Source organism: Balaenoptera ricei, chromosome 3 (genome assembly GCF_028023285.1).
Source record: "Balaenoptera ricei isolate mBalRic1 chromosome 3, mBalRic1.hap2, whole genome shotgun sequence".
Taxonomy (NCBI): Eukaryota; Metazoa; Chordata; class Mammalia; order Artiodactyla; family Balaenopteridae; genus Balaenoptera; species Balaenoptera ricei.
Genome location: NC_082641.1, coordinates 37,680,816 through 37,698,684, shown reverse-complemented (window position 1 = coordinate 37,698,684; position 17,869 = coordinate 37,680,816).

Genomic DNA, 17,869 nt, shown 5'->3' with positions numbered 1-17,869 from the left:
CCTTCAAAAAAGACTATTCCATTTCACATGTAATGCTGGTATTTATAACAGAATATTCCTAATTCCTTCCTCTCATTTCTTAGAATATTGCTGTCATTTATTTCATTTATCCATATGCTATAATCATCCAAAACATTGTTAATATTTCTATTTTAAACAGTCAGTGTTGTCTTTTAGATTAAGAATAAGAAAAATAAAATATTTTATTTTACTTTTATTCATTCATTTTCTGATGTTCTTCTTTTCTTTACATAGATCTGAGTTTCTGACCTATATCATTTTCATTATGTCTGAAGAACTTCCTTTAAGATTTCTTGCAGGTTATTTCTGCTGGTGGTGATGAATTCCTTTGGTTTTTGTTTGAGAAAGTATTTCTTCTTCACTTTTGATGGATAACTTCACTGAATACAGAATTTTAAATGAATGTTTGTTTGTTTTGTTTTTTCTTTCCAACAATTGAAATATTTCACTCCATTCTCTTCTTGCTTGCAATAATTTCTGATGAGAAGCCCATTGTAATTCTTATCTTTGTTCTTCTATAGGTAAGGTTCTCTCTGGTTTCTTTCAATATTTTCACTTTGTCTTTGGTTTTCTGCAGTTGAAAGGTGTAGATTTCTTGGTATTTACCTTGTTTCCTACTCTCTGAACTTCCTGGATCTGTAGTTTGGTGTCTGTCACTAAGCTTGGAAAAGTTTTTAGCCATTATTACTACAAATGTTTCTTTTGTTTTAGTCTCTCATACTTTCCCTTCTTACCTCTCTTTTAATTATTAATGACCTTGTTATATTCACTTGGGTGCACATAGATAGTTATATGCAAATGATGCAGTTTAAAAATATTTATAATTAATTTCTGTTTTTTATCTTGTTGAATTTGTTAAGTATTCCAATAAAATACTAAATAGAAGCAATCATGGGATACTTATATCATGAACTTAGAAAGCATAAAAAATTTCTACTTATCACTGTCTACAAAAAGATATAGGTGTTAAATTTCATCCTTTAAATTTACAAACATACAAATATAACTAACTGAAGAACCAAAAATAGCTATGTAGCTTTATTGGGAGGAAAAGAAAAGAGAGGTATTTTAGTTTAATCAAGCTAAATCTTAATCATTTGTAGCAAAGAATAAGTTGATAATATCTAAAATTATAGATAGTAATAGAAACAATTTATTTAGAGGAAGAAAGATACCTATTGAAATAAAAAATAGCAATGGTCCTTAGAAGAAGTATGGGCAAAGACTTTTTAAAGAAATATTCTAAGAGCCAATTGGTTAAAAATTCATATGCATGCATGTATTGCTTCAATCAAAAGTTTTAAAAATTAAGCTTTCCTACAGTAAATTCAGTGTAGCTCAATTTGCATACTATGTCTATCACTATTTTCCCAGTTACAATTCTAAGAATTGAATTTTTATGTAAAGGGTATATGTAATACTTTCACATTATTACTAAAGTGTCTTCAAAGGAATTTATTTTTTCCATGATTTTTCTTTACATCTTTCCCTTTCAACTATTGTTCACAAAGTTTTTGTAGTTGTGAGAAAATGGCTAGAATAAACTACAAATAAATATTTTTATAGTATATTTCAAAAATCTAATAAAAACTACATTACAGAGAAATAATCATTACATATATAAGATTAGTTCACACAAAAAAGATACGTTCCTGACAATTATATAAATATAGCTTATTTTTCTGTTCTGACACCTAGGAAAGATTTCTCCTTTACTTCTTTCATTTGGTTCTTTTTTTTATCTCTTTGAGTTGAGGATTTTGCATTTACTTCAGTCTTGACTCTACCTGAATATCTTATATTTTATTTTCTGGAAGGTTAAAAATAATCCAATAGGTAACCAAAACAGCTACAGGAATCTATTTTCTGATGAACTTAGATGTAGCAGCATGACGGCACAGCACTTTGAGCATCTGTCAGTGCATTGAAATTGGCCCTCAAGGTAAACCTTTGCCTTTCCTATGCTATGTTGTATCTGTAGGCAATAAAAAAAGACCTGTATATTTTACTGGCATTTCGATGTCAACATGTCCAAAAAAATACTTTAAAAGAATACTTCAATTCTGGTAACGGAACTAATTTTTAAACAATTTTACAAATTATAATCTAAGTCAATTCTATCACTTCTCTCAACCCATTTGTTCACAACATTCTAATAATAATATCACCTCTCAAATATTTCTTAAATCATTACCTCTATGGGAACCACCTTAAAACTAAGCCTTTTCTCTTGCCTTGACTATGAAAAAATTCCCAAACTGGTATGGTTGCCTAGTGTCTCTTCCCCTTTCAATCCTTTCTCCTCTTTTCCAATAGACTCCTCTTTTAAAAATAATAGATTTGCATTTGATTTCTCCTTCAGTGACATTCTACCTGTGTCATAAAGCCAACACTCCACTGAATGACCATTCGTGATCTGGCGCATGTCCTGCTCTCTGGTCTATTTCCAGGTGCTGTTTCCTCAGACTAAATGTTCCAGCAACCCAAACTATATTTTCCCAACTACAACATGCTGTTACAGTCCCACTGCTTTGCACATGAAATCATCTTTACCTGAAATACTATCTCCTTATGCCATCTGCAAATATCCAATAATGACATAATCTTTAAAATAGATATATGCATTATACTAAATCAAGAAGGAATGAACAATGCATACGACAAATTAAACCCTATAAAATGGTCGTTTCTACTTTAATGAACTCTGTGAATTACTTGGCTTTCTTGCATTTGGATGACCCCAAATTACATCAATATAAATTCTAAGTATATTCTCACTCTGCCTTCTCCATCATATCTCTAGGTTTCTATATGAAATAATATCATTAAATAAGTACACAAGTATGGCTTAGAATTGGAAAAAACCTGTATTTGAATACCAATTTTTATACTAATTCTACAGCTCTAAAGCATGGTTTTCTAATAAAAAAGTAATGTTAATACTAGCTCCTCATCCATAGGGTGTGGGAATATTAAATGAGATAATACATATAGAGAGTTTATGTACAGTACCATGTACAAAGTAGGGACCCTATAATGTTACTCGACATCAAAACATGCCAATTTAAAGGCTTATCATTTTTTATTTTACTTTATCCCCAGTTGTCAAATATGGTAATTTTGTGCTGCATCAGGCACGAGAAATGTCAACTCTTGCTACTCTCGGTTTGGTCTTCAAACCAGAAACATAAAGCATCTCCTGGAAGTTTGTGGAGAGGCAGATTCTTAGGCACCCCCAGTATTCCTGCATCAAAGTTTATGTTTTAATAAGATCTCCAGATGATTTGTATGCACATTCAAATTTAAGAAGCACTAAATTTTAGAGCATGTTTCTTATAAACCTTCTACTTTGTTTGTATGAGTTACACCTGGTAAGATTTACTCCCCTGAACTGTTCACCACATGCTTTCCTGACAAGCTCTATAGTACAGTTGTAGTAATAGGTATTATCATCATATATATCAAATACTGTATGTAGATTGCAGAAATCCTGGGAATATCAGTGGTTAACTGTCCATTTGCCACATTCATCATCATGTAGGAGGTTAGGATCACTCTCTGATATTGCTCTGGTTGCACCACCTTTGTTCTGGTTTCAGAGGATCCCAGATTTCTGAGATATATATTAATTTAACCCATTTCAGATTCCGCCTTGATCAATATTGTATATGTCTTTTTAACACATGTTACTTTCACACATCTTAGGACTTGTTCTTAAAACTCATGCCTTTAGTTACTTTGTTTGAGATAAAGTTTTCATACAGTCAAATGTATCTTAGAGGTAAAATTCAATGATGTGCAGGACAAAACTTAAAGCACTCTTAACTAGAGAAGCCCGTGTGCTGCAATAAAGACCCAGCACAGCCAAAAACTAAACAAACGAACAAACAACCAAACACAAAACACTCTTAAGAAGACATTAAAGTATTTTCAAAATACATGTAAACATAATAGTCATTAAAGTGTGCAATAATGTTGATACGATTCACCACTTTATAAGCTGTAAGTTGTAACTATAATTTTGAAGACATTTATGCACTTTAAAAATACCCATTTATCTGTCATGCTTTGAAAAATTAATCACCCAATCAAGAACCTTAAAGATCTTAACTACATAATAAAATTTATTTTAAAAGGAACATCCTTGAAACTACTATAGCAATACAGCTTTTTCTAAATATCCTGTCATAATTTAAATTCTAGTCATTTAGTTTTCTTCAGATTATGATGATTCATTAAGGTTTTTGTATATATGGATTTTTAATATTCCACTCATAAGTTAGCACTTATAAAATGTATTTTTTCTTGTTCTTTATCTTTTGTGATACAGATTTTTACAGGGAAAGAGACAGAAAATATGTTAGGGATTAAGTTGTACTCATGCATGGTATGTATTTCTTCTGATTTTTGTAATTAAAATTGTGTTTTGAGGTGATTGTGAGGGATGAGAGACTGGGGAACAATCCTTGAAAGGTGGTCCATATCACTTTTTAAAAATTATTTCAAATACCAGAATGGCCCCTTCCAGTGGATCCATGGTTTTCTGCAGCACCTGCAGCCTGGGGACAAACTGTTCTGGGTCAGCCAAGTGGGGTGACCATTCTTTGAAAGACTCAGGGAGGACGTGCCCAAGGCTGTCACTGAGCATTCCACCAGCTTGCTTCTTTCTCTTTGGCTCTCCATCTGTGTTATTTTGGTTTGAGCTCAAGCAGTTCTCAATAACAAGGTAACATTTTCTGATTTCTTTGTAACTACTTGCCATCTATGTTTCTGAGACTGAATGAAGCCTGTTTGTTTTGGGAGGGCAGAAGATGCCGGGGGCAAGTAGCAGTGACCAATGCACTCAAAACAAGGCCAAAAGACCTTGAGTCCTGAGACTTTACTTGGGATGATGCAGGGAGATAATTCAGATGTGATCTTGGTCTAACATCCTAAGAAGAGGGTGTTTGTTATAGACAGTAAGCTTTGCCATTCAGAAATTCCTCTTTAGCAACTCTTTCATAAACCAGAGGCATCCACTTTCCATCTGCAATCACTCCTCTATGACCACCTGGAAATAAGCAAGCAAACTTCTTTTGTAAAGAAATATAAGAATATATTTTCAAAGAAAGCAATCAATATGAATAGAAAATAAAGGATACAAATAATTTTAAGTTGTATAAAACATTTTGAAAACAGTGCTTAGTTCCCTAGAAACTGATATTCTTAAATTAGTGGAATGTTTTTTATCCTCAAATTTAAATGGTATACTTTCCTTTTTTCTCTATTATAATACCTCCAAGGACAGACATATTTTTAAGTAACACACGACAGTTGAGATATTTAACCTTAAATGTGTGAATGCTTCTTTGACTATCAGAGCCTGGATTATGATTCTAAAAGCAGAGAAAGCATGTTTAAGAAAAAGAAGAAATCAAAAACAATTATTTATAGAAAACATTTATGTCTCCCCACAAAAGATAACTATTCACTACATGAAAATGTTCAGGGTTTCCCCCAGGGAAGTAAGTCTACGAATTGCTACTTTCACAATGTGCAGACCTACTACGGAGTTTGGAGACTGCAATCCCAAGTGTTCTGCACCTGAGATGTGAAGCAATGACATGAAGTATGGCTAACATATGTCCCACATTAGTTTCTTATTCCCAGTCAAATGAAATCATCCCCTCTAAATCCAATACCTGTTCATTATAGAATAGTTTTGCCAATCTCAGGAGCCTTATGGCCTACATTTATCCAGATGTTTTGATTTTTCCAACAGATGGCCCTCACAATTTTATTCCTATTTCAGTTGCTGCTGCCACTTTAAGTGTTTCCTGAAGATCTTTGGCAATTCCTTCTAAGGGCTTCATGGCACAACAGTTAGGTATCCAGGCCTTTTAGGTTGTGCTAGTCACATCCTCGCACACAAAACATAATGAAATGCAGACTGATACAAAGCACCAGAGACGTAAACTATTTTATTTATAAAAAATGTACTGGTATTCCTGAAAGGTTTATGTGCTCATGTTAGATCACGTCTACAATGAAGAATTATAGCAAATGCACGTTGCAAAAGTATCAATTATACATTTATGAACATTCAGTATTCCAAACAAGTAGCTTGATTAATGATTTCACTGCCCATTCCACTGGACTTTTAATCATTTTCAGACAGTTTATACTATCTATTGGTGGTTAAAGTCCATCAATATAATGTTCAATTTAGATTTATTTGATGCAGAGAGGTCGCCAGTAGTTCACTTTAAAATGTAACATTAGCACTTTTAGCATTTCCCCCAAGTGATAGCTCAGGCCTATTAAAGACAGAGAGTAATCAAACAATCTATTCTTCGCAGATTAGGTTTAAGTTTGTTAAGGTTTTGCTAATGTAGGCTATATATAATTATGCACATGTTTCTAGTTTCCCGAATTGCTCATGTTTATAATGAGAATTCCTATCATGATATGAGTTTTTCCCTTTTACAACTGTACATATTTTGTACTATTTTTCATTATCTGAAGAGAGCTCTATAATGATTTAGAACTAAATATATTTAGGGATATCAGGGATATCAGAAAAATTACTTGGAAGAATCATAACTTTTGAAAGTTTCTAGCAAATATCAAAGTATTTGAGATTTTTCTTACTTTTATCATTCTTTTCAGAAGTGAAGGGCTGGAGTTGTTAATTGATTAATAGTATAAGCAGATGGGAGGAAAAAGAGAATAAGAGATATAGTGTGAGATAGGCCATTAAGTGTAGGGCTTAAATAATTGAAAGTCAGGTCACATATGGAATGGCTTAATGCAGAATGCAGACAAGAAATAAATGGGGAAAGATTAAGGACACTGAAAGAAATGTTACAGAACGAAATATTGATTTTTTTAAGTTGAACAATATTGTTCGGCACAAAGAGCAAATAAATAATGAAAACAAAAGAAAACAATCCACAAATCTAACTGCCTTATAACTAAAAAGTTTTACATTTTTATTAGTTCCTCACAAGTTCTTCTCCACACTTACAATTTACTCATAATTACAATCACAATGTGGGTATATTTTTACTCTGCCTTTTCTTATTTATCCTCTAGCACAAGATACTCTCCAGGCTACTGCTATTATATTTATATGCACTATTATGGTTCTATAACAGGACTCAAACTGCAGCCTATAGGCCAATCAGCCATTTTTGTAAATAAAGTTTTATTGGAACACAGCCATATCCATTTGTTTCTATATTGTCTATAGCTGCTTTTGTGACACAACAGAACAGTTGAATATTTGCTACACAGACCATATAGCCTGCAACCCAACTGATTTAGCAACTTGCTCTTTAAGGAGAAGTTAGCTAATGTATCATAGTATCCTTTTTCTGCCATTGGACATTAAAGCTCTTTCCAAGTCTTTTCCATGTTATAATAAAATCCGTATGACCACTTCCTTTTTAAAATGTTATTCCTAAAGAAACATACTGAGGGTTACTGAGTTAAAACATATATGCATAATTTTTAATTATAAAATTAATTTTAGAAAGCTTTGTACATGTGGCTACAAGTACAAATTGCCAAAAGTATTGTCTCAGAGTATGGGGTTTCATAGAATTTTGCCAGTATTAAACATTATTATATATTTTATTTTTTAATAGTTTTGTCATCATTGTACTTTTGATTATAAAAGAAATACAATGCTGACAATTTTTTAAAAATAAAACTTGCTAAACTGGTTCTAAAATTCATCTGGAATAGAAAAAATAGAAAAAATATTACAGGGAGTTGGGTAAGAGGAAAATTTTACCAAATGTCAAAACCTACTATAAAATTATATTAACAAAATGGTATGGAATTGGCACAGAATTAATAAGATCAATTAAACACAAGACTTCTGAAAGATATAGACATACATAATTTTGATAATTTTGTATATATTAAATATGTGATTTAATACCATCCTATGAATGATATTTTAATAACGGACTATCTGTTTGGAAGAAAAAGTTAAATCCTTACTTCACACCATATACAAGAAACAAATTCTAGAGGATTAACTAGTTACACATTTTTAAAAAACTATAGAAACAATAATTATAAGGAAAAATTAACTTGGATTAGTGAAGGCCTACTTAATTAATTAGCAAAACATAAAACACAAATATCTCAAAGAAAAAGACTAACATGTTTGCCTACATTTTAAAGAAAATAAAACTTCTCTATAGGAAAATAATCATACTCAGAGTCTTAAAAAATAATAACAGGGAGAATGTATTTGGAACCTGTTTATAATATATACAGATTAATAGGTAATATTAATATACACACACAACCATTAAATCAGTACAGATATAAATTCATCAACTTTTTAGAAGAGTGTTTGGAATTACATTAAAATGTAAATGCCTACCCTTCAATTTAATAATTCTACTTCCAGATATACTTACACAAGAAAAGTTATAGGCTTGTAATAATGAAAACTGTAAATAAATTAAATGAATACACAATAATTAAACATAGTTAACATATCCATAATATGAATTTCTATTAAATACTTTGAAAGAGCAATGTAGATTTATATAAACTAATATGGAAAGAAACTCCAACATATATTGGGATTCAACAAAAGCAAATTATAGACAATGTTTAGAATAAGATCCTACTTATATAAAGTACATACATAACAAAATTATGTTTATATTACTTAGCTATGTTTCAGGACTTATTCCAATCATTTCCATTTTTAGATGCACATATGTACAGACATATATATATATACAAGCATAGATAAAGCTATTCCTAATGGATTAGGAAAGGCAAATCCAATTCTTCTTTTGGATTAACTATGGAAAGTGTTGGGAAAAATATCTCAGTCTTGGAAGACTGGGATTCAGAAGAAATATACAGTTAAGGACTAAAGAGAGGATGTACAATCCTCCCACATGATGCTTGCAACAAATCTACTTTACCAATAATATTCTTTGTGTCCCTCCACTCTGCAACCTTAAAATACCTGTCAAATGACTTCAGAATTAATGTAAGTCTCTTCTGTCCTGTTGACCACTGCATTGCCAAGCAACCACGATAATGTCTGTTGCATAGGAAGCACTCAATTAATATTTGTTAAATTAGTGTAATATAAGATTTAATCTTTAAATTACTAACATAAAATCATGTTTAGAGTCAGGGTTTATAAAACTAAACTGCAGTTTGGACACTGCACACATTCTTCATCTATCCATTTATTAAACTAACATGTACGTATTTATGTACGTATGTATTCATCACATATTTATTATACATAAGCCAGTCATGGCTTCTGTTCTCAAGGCACTTATACTGTATTGGTGGCTGGGGGTGGGGGGAATAGACAATAATCAAATAAATCATTTAGTAAGAAAAGATTAAGTGATTAATGTGCTTTATGATAGATAAAGATAGATATCTATCTATGTATCTTTATCTATAGATAAAGATAAAGGGGGATAGATAGTGACTCGGGCTACCTTTGGTTGAGGAATGAGGAAAGGCTTCTCTGAGAAAGTGACCTGAAGCCAGTGATTTCAGTGGTATGTTTGGCGTGGGTGGTGTGTGATTTTGCCCACTAGGGGATATCTGGTCATATCTGGAAACATTTTTCTCTTTACAACTAGGGGAGTGGAGAGGTGTTCTACTGGCATCTAATAGACAGAGTCCAGGGATACTTCTGAATATCCTGTAAATCACAGGATTCCTGTCCCCACCACAAAAAATTAGCCAGACCAAACGTTAACAATGCAGAGACTGAGAAGTCCTGCACGGACGCAAAATCGATAGGGCAAAACTTAATCAACCTTAAGTTGCTTGCTGGAAAAGCATCCCAGCAGAGGAAATGGCTATAGCAAATACCCTAAAATAAGAACATTCTTAATGTGCTTGAGGAATGAATGGGAAGAAACCTATCTTGAGAAAGTAGAAGGAAAGATAGAAAGGAAGCAGGTAGAAAGGGTTTGCAGGAAGGGGTTTGAATATATTACAAATGCAATGGGGAGATAAGGGAGAGGCTTATTCTGGAGAACAGCATGCTGTGTATTGCATTTTTATAAGATCACTTTGAATGCTTCTTGCAGGAAAAAAAAACAGGAAGAGAGCCACAGCATTACGTGAAGAGAAGAAATAATTTCACAGGGAAAAGAACACATTGGTCACTTGTGTGAAATGCTGCTAAAATTCCAGTCATTTTGTGACATTAACATTTTTGCTTTTTCATTTGCATTATCTGGTTCTACCATACACTGAGTTCAGTCTAGTACTGAACACTGTGCTAACAGGTATACCTACATTATGTAACAGAACCTGTGTAACAACCCTGTGAGGAACATACATATTACTATCTCAATTAACAAATGAGAAATCTGAGATCACACGAATTTAAATAATTTACCTATTATCCCTGAAATAATAAGTGGCAGAGCTCAGATCCAGAGCTCAGCTCATACCTACATTTCTTCAATCCATGTTCTTAAACACTCTGTATGAACTTCTAAGTGAGTTAAGCATAGGTAAGAGTTACATATTGCTTTAGCAAGGAATCCTAGATTTTTCATATGGCATTTTGGTCTCAACCAAATGACATATAACAACAATTTTTAGCATTTATTTCTTCAATCAATAATACAGACATTGAGCAAGACTGTATTTTATGATAATCATTGGGTCTTCAAGCTTCCCAGAAATTTCTCTTCTTCTAGATCTTGAGTAGTACCGGTATTGCTTTCAAGGAGCTGTCACTTTTAACAACACATCTTTGAATACTTTTTCTCCCCCAATATCCCATTTTACACCTTCTATTGTTCTCTGAGTTCTCCTGCTACCTGTGGTATAATCCTTATCTTTTTTCCTCCCCACTCCCAACTCCATGATGTTACCTCTCAGTTGGTCATGCATTTAAGTAGCTATAGCTCTTTGGAATGTTCTACCCTTCGTGAGTACAAAATAGAGCTGGATCCTGACAATGCCTCATTTCCAGTTTTTTTTTTAATTATTTTTTATTGGAGTATAGTTGATTTACAATGTTGTGTTAGTTTCTGCTGTACACCAAAGTGAATCAGTTATACATATACATATATCCATTCTTTTTTAGATTCTATTCCCATATAGGTCATTACAGAGTATTGAGTAGAGTTCCCTGTGCTATACAGTAGGTTCATATTAGTTATCTATTTTATATATAGTAGTGTGCATATGTCAGTCCCAACTTCCCAATTTATCGCTCTCCCTCCAACCTTCCCCCCTTGGTAACCATAAGTTTGTTTTCTATATCTGTGACTCTATTTCTGTTTCGTAAATAAGTTCATTTGTACCATTTTTTTAGATTCCACATATAAATATCATATGATACTTGTCTTACTCTGTCTGACTTACTTCACTCAGCATGACAATCTCTAGGTAAAAAAACTGAAAAGACAGCTACCGTATGATCAGGCAATCCCACTCCTGGGCATGTATCTGGAGAAAACCATAATTCAAAAAGATACATGCACCTCAATGTTCACTGCAGCACTATTTACAATAGCCAGGACATGGAAGCAACCTAAGTGTCCATCGATGGAGGAATGGATAAAGAAGATGTGGTACATATATACAATGGAATACTACTCAGCCATCAAAAAGAATGAAATAATGCCATTTGCAGTGACATGGATGGACCTCATTCCCAGCTTTGAGTAACTATGAGAAGTCCCTCCAGGAACAGGGAAGGGAGAATTTGATGGAGACCACCCATTGACATACATGAAAAAAAATTGTTTTTCTTGTTAAATAAGAAGGAGTCAGTATCTCTGATCATCTTTTACCTCCTATTAATTTCCTTGCTAGCCTTGGACATGATTTTGCTCTCCCCACCCCAATTGTACCTACCCTTTTTTTTTAGAATAGCTTTCATGGCTCTCATTTTATTTATGTTCATGAGACTTATTCCGTGTCTCTGGGACCTGACTAGCATTTATGCATTTGTTAAGATTCTATTTCATTATGTCTGCATGAAGTCTAACAAATAAACAGGAATCCTAGTGGCCTCCTGATATTAAAAATTGCTAGAAAGATATATGAAAATGAGATCCTCTCTGTGATCTATATCTCCATAATGATAACCACTAAAAAATAAACATGTACATTGAAATGGCCACTAAAAGATAGGATATACATAAGCAATAAAACTAAGCCATATTCCAATCCTTTCCATTTCTATAGCTGTTGATCCTTATAATAAATATTTTCATTGTTATTCAAGAAAGTGGTAGACTACAGGTGACTCTAAATATTCTAAACAAATTTCCAGACATTATGAAATCTGATTCTTATGTTACCACATTTACTGCACATAAGATTTACGGAAAGTCTCTAAAACTTGAAAATCTGTTTCTTGTTTTTGTTTTTGTTTTGTTTTGAGACATATACCTAACTACACCATAGAACTGTTGTGATAATTGAAAGAGATAAAACAGTTGACAGTGCTTTGAAAACTACAAAAAATAAAAACCAGGTTATTCTTATACAGAAGTGGAAATTATCTGCATATTTGCAGTTAAGTCCAAATAAAGTGTGTATTTGTAGATGCTATATATTTAACAGTTGTAAGATAATCACCATCCAGTCTGAAAAGACAAAAGACACAACCTTCTACAATAAGCGTCCTCACCTAGCAGAGATCAAGTTCTATTCCAACCAGTCTGGCACCTGTGGAAATCTTTGTGTTTGATGATGACATTCTATTGTGAGCATCAAAGTTTTACAGGAATGAAAGAGAAAAAAAATTAGACATTGGTTTACCTGACACTGAGGCATGTATAAGTAAGCTGAACTCCCAGTCTCTAATAAAAAGCTAATGCTTTGTTCTCAAAAGGGTTTGTGACAAGTTTCCTCCTTTCTCCAATACTGAAATAAATGGAGGATTGTAGAGGAAAATACAAGAGATTAAAGGCCTTTATTTCTATATTGTTAAATTACAGCAGCTTGAACGTATCGTTTGGTTGTCATCTAATTGAGAAGTTCATTCAATGGAAGTGGTACCCAAACTCACCTTGACACCTGATTTGTCATGGAAGATAAAAATCGAACATTGTATGGATCAGCTTTAAGAATGTGGCTAAAGAGGATTTCTGTCATATCTTTTTTGATCCTTCCTTGTTTGCAAAATTATACTTCACTATAGTTCGGTAAGTAATGGTGATGACATATGAAAGTTTTTCTCTAACAAACCTGATTATCTCCTTTTTCCCAAAGGAATTCCTTTGATGTTGCATCATGTAGAGGGTGGCTAGCAAAGGTTAAACACATGAAGCAAATTCTTAACATTTTTACAACTGTAATTGCAATTTGATGCAAAATTTTGTGTAAGATCACTAAACCTAGAAAAGCAATGGAATAATTTTGTAACTCTTGTTGGTATTTTTAAAATGAAATTTCCTATTTCTTTATCTAACACTGACAGAACAATATATAGCTTACCTCTTCTGTCCTCGTTTATTAAACAGTTAAATTCAAGAGGTACCAATCCATTGCTTATGGAATAGTAGAGGTTTCTGGACCTAGGCTTATGATACAACATAGGAATATGCAACTATATCTCTTTACCAGCTGCATCACATAATATGAACCAATGGATTTAGCAAAGGCCATTTCCATGCTGTAATTGATGAACTAACATTTCTTAGTGTCATATTCATAACGACATCATAAAATAATCGTGGCTGATCCTAATTTAGAGCTATCTGGGTTAGCGAATTTAGGTATGGCTAACAAAATATGTTCAATAAAAGCACTTGCCGATTTATTTGACATTCAATTTACTGTGCCAGTTTTAAAACATTTTAGCATAGAATATATAATATGAACTTTTTAATCATCTATGAGGTAGTCTAACCAGTGGATGAAGAAACAGACTCAGAGAGATGCAAGGTTATGAGCCTAGAGGAAGATATGGTAGCATTCACTCTTCCCGTGCAATTACATTTCTATACAGTTTTAGTTGCTTCTTTTCCCTTATAATGTTGTGGTTGAGGATTTCTCTTTCTTAGTATTTAGCTCCATATAAAAACTATACGTGGGGCTTCCCTGGGTGTGCAGTGGTTGAGAATCTGCCTGCCAATGCAGGGGACACGGGTTCGAGCCCTGGTCTGGGAAGATCCCACATGCCGCGGAGCAACTGGACCCGTGAGCCACAACTACTGAGCCTGCGCGTCTGGAGCCTGTGCCCCGCAACAAGAGAGGCCGTGACAGTGAGAGGCCCGCGCACCGCGATGAAGAGTGGCCCCCGCTTGCCGCAGCTAGAGAGAGCCCGCGCACAGAAACGAAGACCCAACACAGCCAAAAATAATAAATAAATAAATAAATAATTAAAATTTAAAAAAAAACTATACATTCCCCTCCACCCCAACTGAGGCAAGTTCTTTTTACGTTTCTGTCCATGTCTCCTTTCTTCCTCTCCCTACTTTTTGTTTCCTGGAGGCCAGATCTGGAATGTCCTACTGAAACCCTGGAGTCCTAGGCTGTAATTGTAGTCAGCTCTTCAATGAGCATCAGGTTTTGCACTTGGGGGATGTGGCTGATAACTTTAATTCAGAGGGTTGTTGTGAGGATGAAAGCAGCTGGCGTAAGTAGATACCTCACAGGTAGCATGTAGAAGATTTGACAAAAAAACAATACTCCTCACACTGATATGCAGAATTTACAAGTCATTTGAACTTCCCATACCAAAAGGTTTAGTTGCTTCTTATATAAATACCCTATATTACCAGGTAGATTGTATGCTCAGAGATGTTGTACACACAATCAGTATCCTTCATCTAACAGTATTTTCTATACAGAAGGTAAATAAACAAATGGATAGATGAATGGATGAATGAATTAATGTTCTTGTTTTGATCCCCATTTTGACAGTTATTTCAGTGTGAGAGAGACTCAGTGTACATTTGTTGGTGCATCCATTTTAGGAAGAGTAATATAGAGATGAACTATGTTTAGGATCTACATGACCAAGATAAAGATGATTCCTGTGAAGGCTGACAGGGTGCAACAAATATCTGGGAAGCTTTGGGATATTTTGAACCAAACACCAAGTATATATTTTAACTCTCTCACTTCATGCTCTATTCCCAACTAATTAGCTTCTGATTCCACTTAAAAACATCAGCAAAAACAATTCCCTGAATGATAAAGCTCAATCAGGTTTTTCCTGGCCAAAAAATGTCAGATTCTATATACCTTATCATTAGGGGAGATTTTTTAAAATTCAGCATTTCAAATTTGCAATGCAAGTTCATATTCATTTCAACTCTATTTCCTTTTCATTTTACCAAAGATAAATTAATAACCGGGTTATTACTCTAGTAAAGAAGCCATGGGAAGAATTGTTTTTCTCTCTGACAACACAAACGTGAGGTTTGTATGTATCTGTTTTCCTTCGATCTACTGCATGCCTTATATCAGGGCCCCCTTCTGTTGCCATTCAGGATGTTCACGAGCCACCTTCTCGACTGGCATTTGGTCAGTTTGGCATTGAGGTCCTTTCTGTTAGTGTGCTACTCAGTGTCTTCTGGCAAAAAAACCCAAAAAACAACCAACAGGAAGCAAACAAACAAACAAAAACCCCAGCAGTAGCAGCAGCAAAAATGACAACAAATAATGCCATAGCTTCCAAAGGTCAACAGAGAGGATTTTTGGATTATCCACTATTTGGGATAATCTTCACTCCTGATCTCTTCCAGTATTAGCGTGCCTAATCGAGAATTCCTTGCATGTGACCCGACTTCTCTGCAAAAGAGCCATAAAAATCTCTGGCCCTTAGAGCAGTTTCTATGAATGAAATTAATTAAGAAAAAGAATTTGAGGTCCTGGGATGGGAATCATTGCAAAGCATTTTTAAATTATAGTGTCATGACTGGATATTGGAGAAAATTCTTTGATCTCTTTTCTCGTTAATGAGATGATATGATATTTTAAAGGCAATCATTCCATTTTGAAGGTCTGCTGACATCACAAACCATCAGAGCACGGAGGGTATGGAAATAAGATACCCACTTCTCTCTGCTTCCTCTTACTGATTTCATGCAATGACCTTGCAGTTATTAAATATAGGCCAACTTGCACTCTCAGACCTCAGGCAACCTCTTTTTTAAGTGATCGCTTACTCCCCAACATTTCTACTAAAATTTGATGCTTAAAGATCACTTAATGGAGGCAACCAATTTATCCCTGTCCCTTGGGTGGTCCCCCAGGGCAGTTTTTGCTGTTTCAATACGATTACAAAATGCTTCCAGGCCCTGTGAACTTGGTTATACAAGAAGGTTATGGCAACAAAGACTGTTTTCTTTGGAAAATTGTTACAAAGTGCTGACCTTCCTAAAGTATACAGAATTCTGAAAAGCCTAAAAGCCCAGATGCTTAACACTGTGAGAGGCAGTACCAAATTCTGGAACCAGAGACAGGAGTTAAAGTGCAGGATGAATTGAACCAAGACAAGAAGGAAGAGAACGTTCCTTCAGGAACACTTATTTCATGTCCTGTAGCCTGGATTCAAACAAAATTCCCTTGTTGACTCGAAAGTGTGTTTAGGAGAATCTGACCTAAGAATGGGTTTAAGTCTCATACATGGTGCAGAGAGTTGAAGAAAAGCCAGGATGATTTTGGAGACTATAGTGAGAAGCAGGAGTTCATTTGATGCCCAGCTGCTTTCGTGTTAAACATCAAGGGCTTGATTCAAACAACTAAGTATACAATCCAGGCAAGACAATGGATAAGTAAGACAAAAAACATTGGTTATAGCCTCAGGTTTTCTCCATATTCATTACAGGGTGTCCACATGGAAGGCACATATTACTTACTGAAAAAGGCATGTTTCCTAACCTTGCAGACAGCTGTGAGGGAGGATGTTCTCTGGGGGAAGGGAGGGGCTGGGAGGGGTGGGGAGGTAAGTGAGAGTCCCCCCTCCAACCACAAAAGCAATTACTGTGACAGCAGCAGTCCCCCCTCCCTGCTTCCCCAAGGGCAAAACACTATGGGATACATTGGACACTCTTCTCCAAATCCACAGGGATCTCCCATTTCCTTCCATTCAGTTTATTTAGTTCTGTTCTGCCATGCAATGAGGACACATAAATGAATAAGACAATGGCCCTCTCCTTGACACCTGGGGGTTTCATCAAGCACCTTTGCAGAAACAAGTGGCCTAGGCAACACTGCAAGCAAGAGCCTTAAGGCTAGAAAGTCAATATTTGTAGTGTAGTGATTTCATGATACATGGACTTTACTGGAATTTTAAAATGCATTCATAGCAGTTTAAGTGGTTATGGTGTAACCAGGACTAGAAATGCATCCAGTTAATGTTCCACAATTTACTTAAACATTTCCTTATTAACGGGCAATGTCATTAATTTCTGTCTTGTATTTTTTATTTTCTTACATTTTATTATGTATAATATGAACTGCATTGTCCTCTGTCAAGCATTTTTCTTGTGTGGACTGTTTGTAGGGCAAACCCCTAGGACAGGAATTACGGAGGCAAAGCACATAACTACTCCCAGGGGTCTTGGATATATTTAGATAGCCTAGGGTTAAAGCATAATGGAAGGTATATTGGTTCTCTTTTTGATTGCTTCAATTTCCTCTTGAGTACAATTTTCTACATGCTGAGAAACATAAAACAAACATCGGTAAGAGAGCATTACAGTTTTAGTTCTGTTGATAATCATCTACCCTTTAAGTGAGGTCAAGCTCTCAAGGTACTTGGAGAATTGCAAAATAGATTGCTAAATAACTGTCTGTTAACCGGAAAACTTGTGGGAAGATCATGGAAAACTGGAAATGTCAAAAGGTAAGAGATTGTAACTTCTTTTAATCG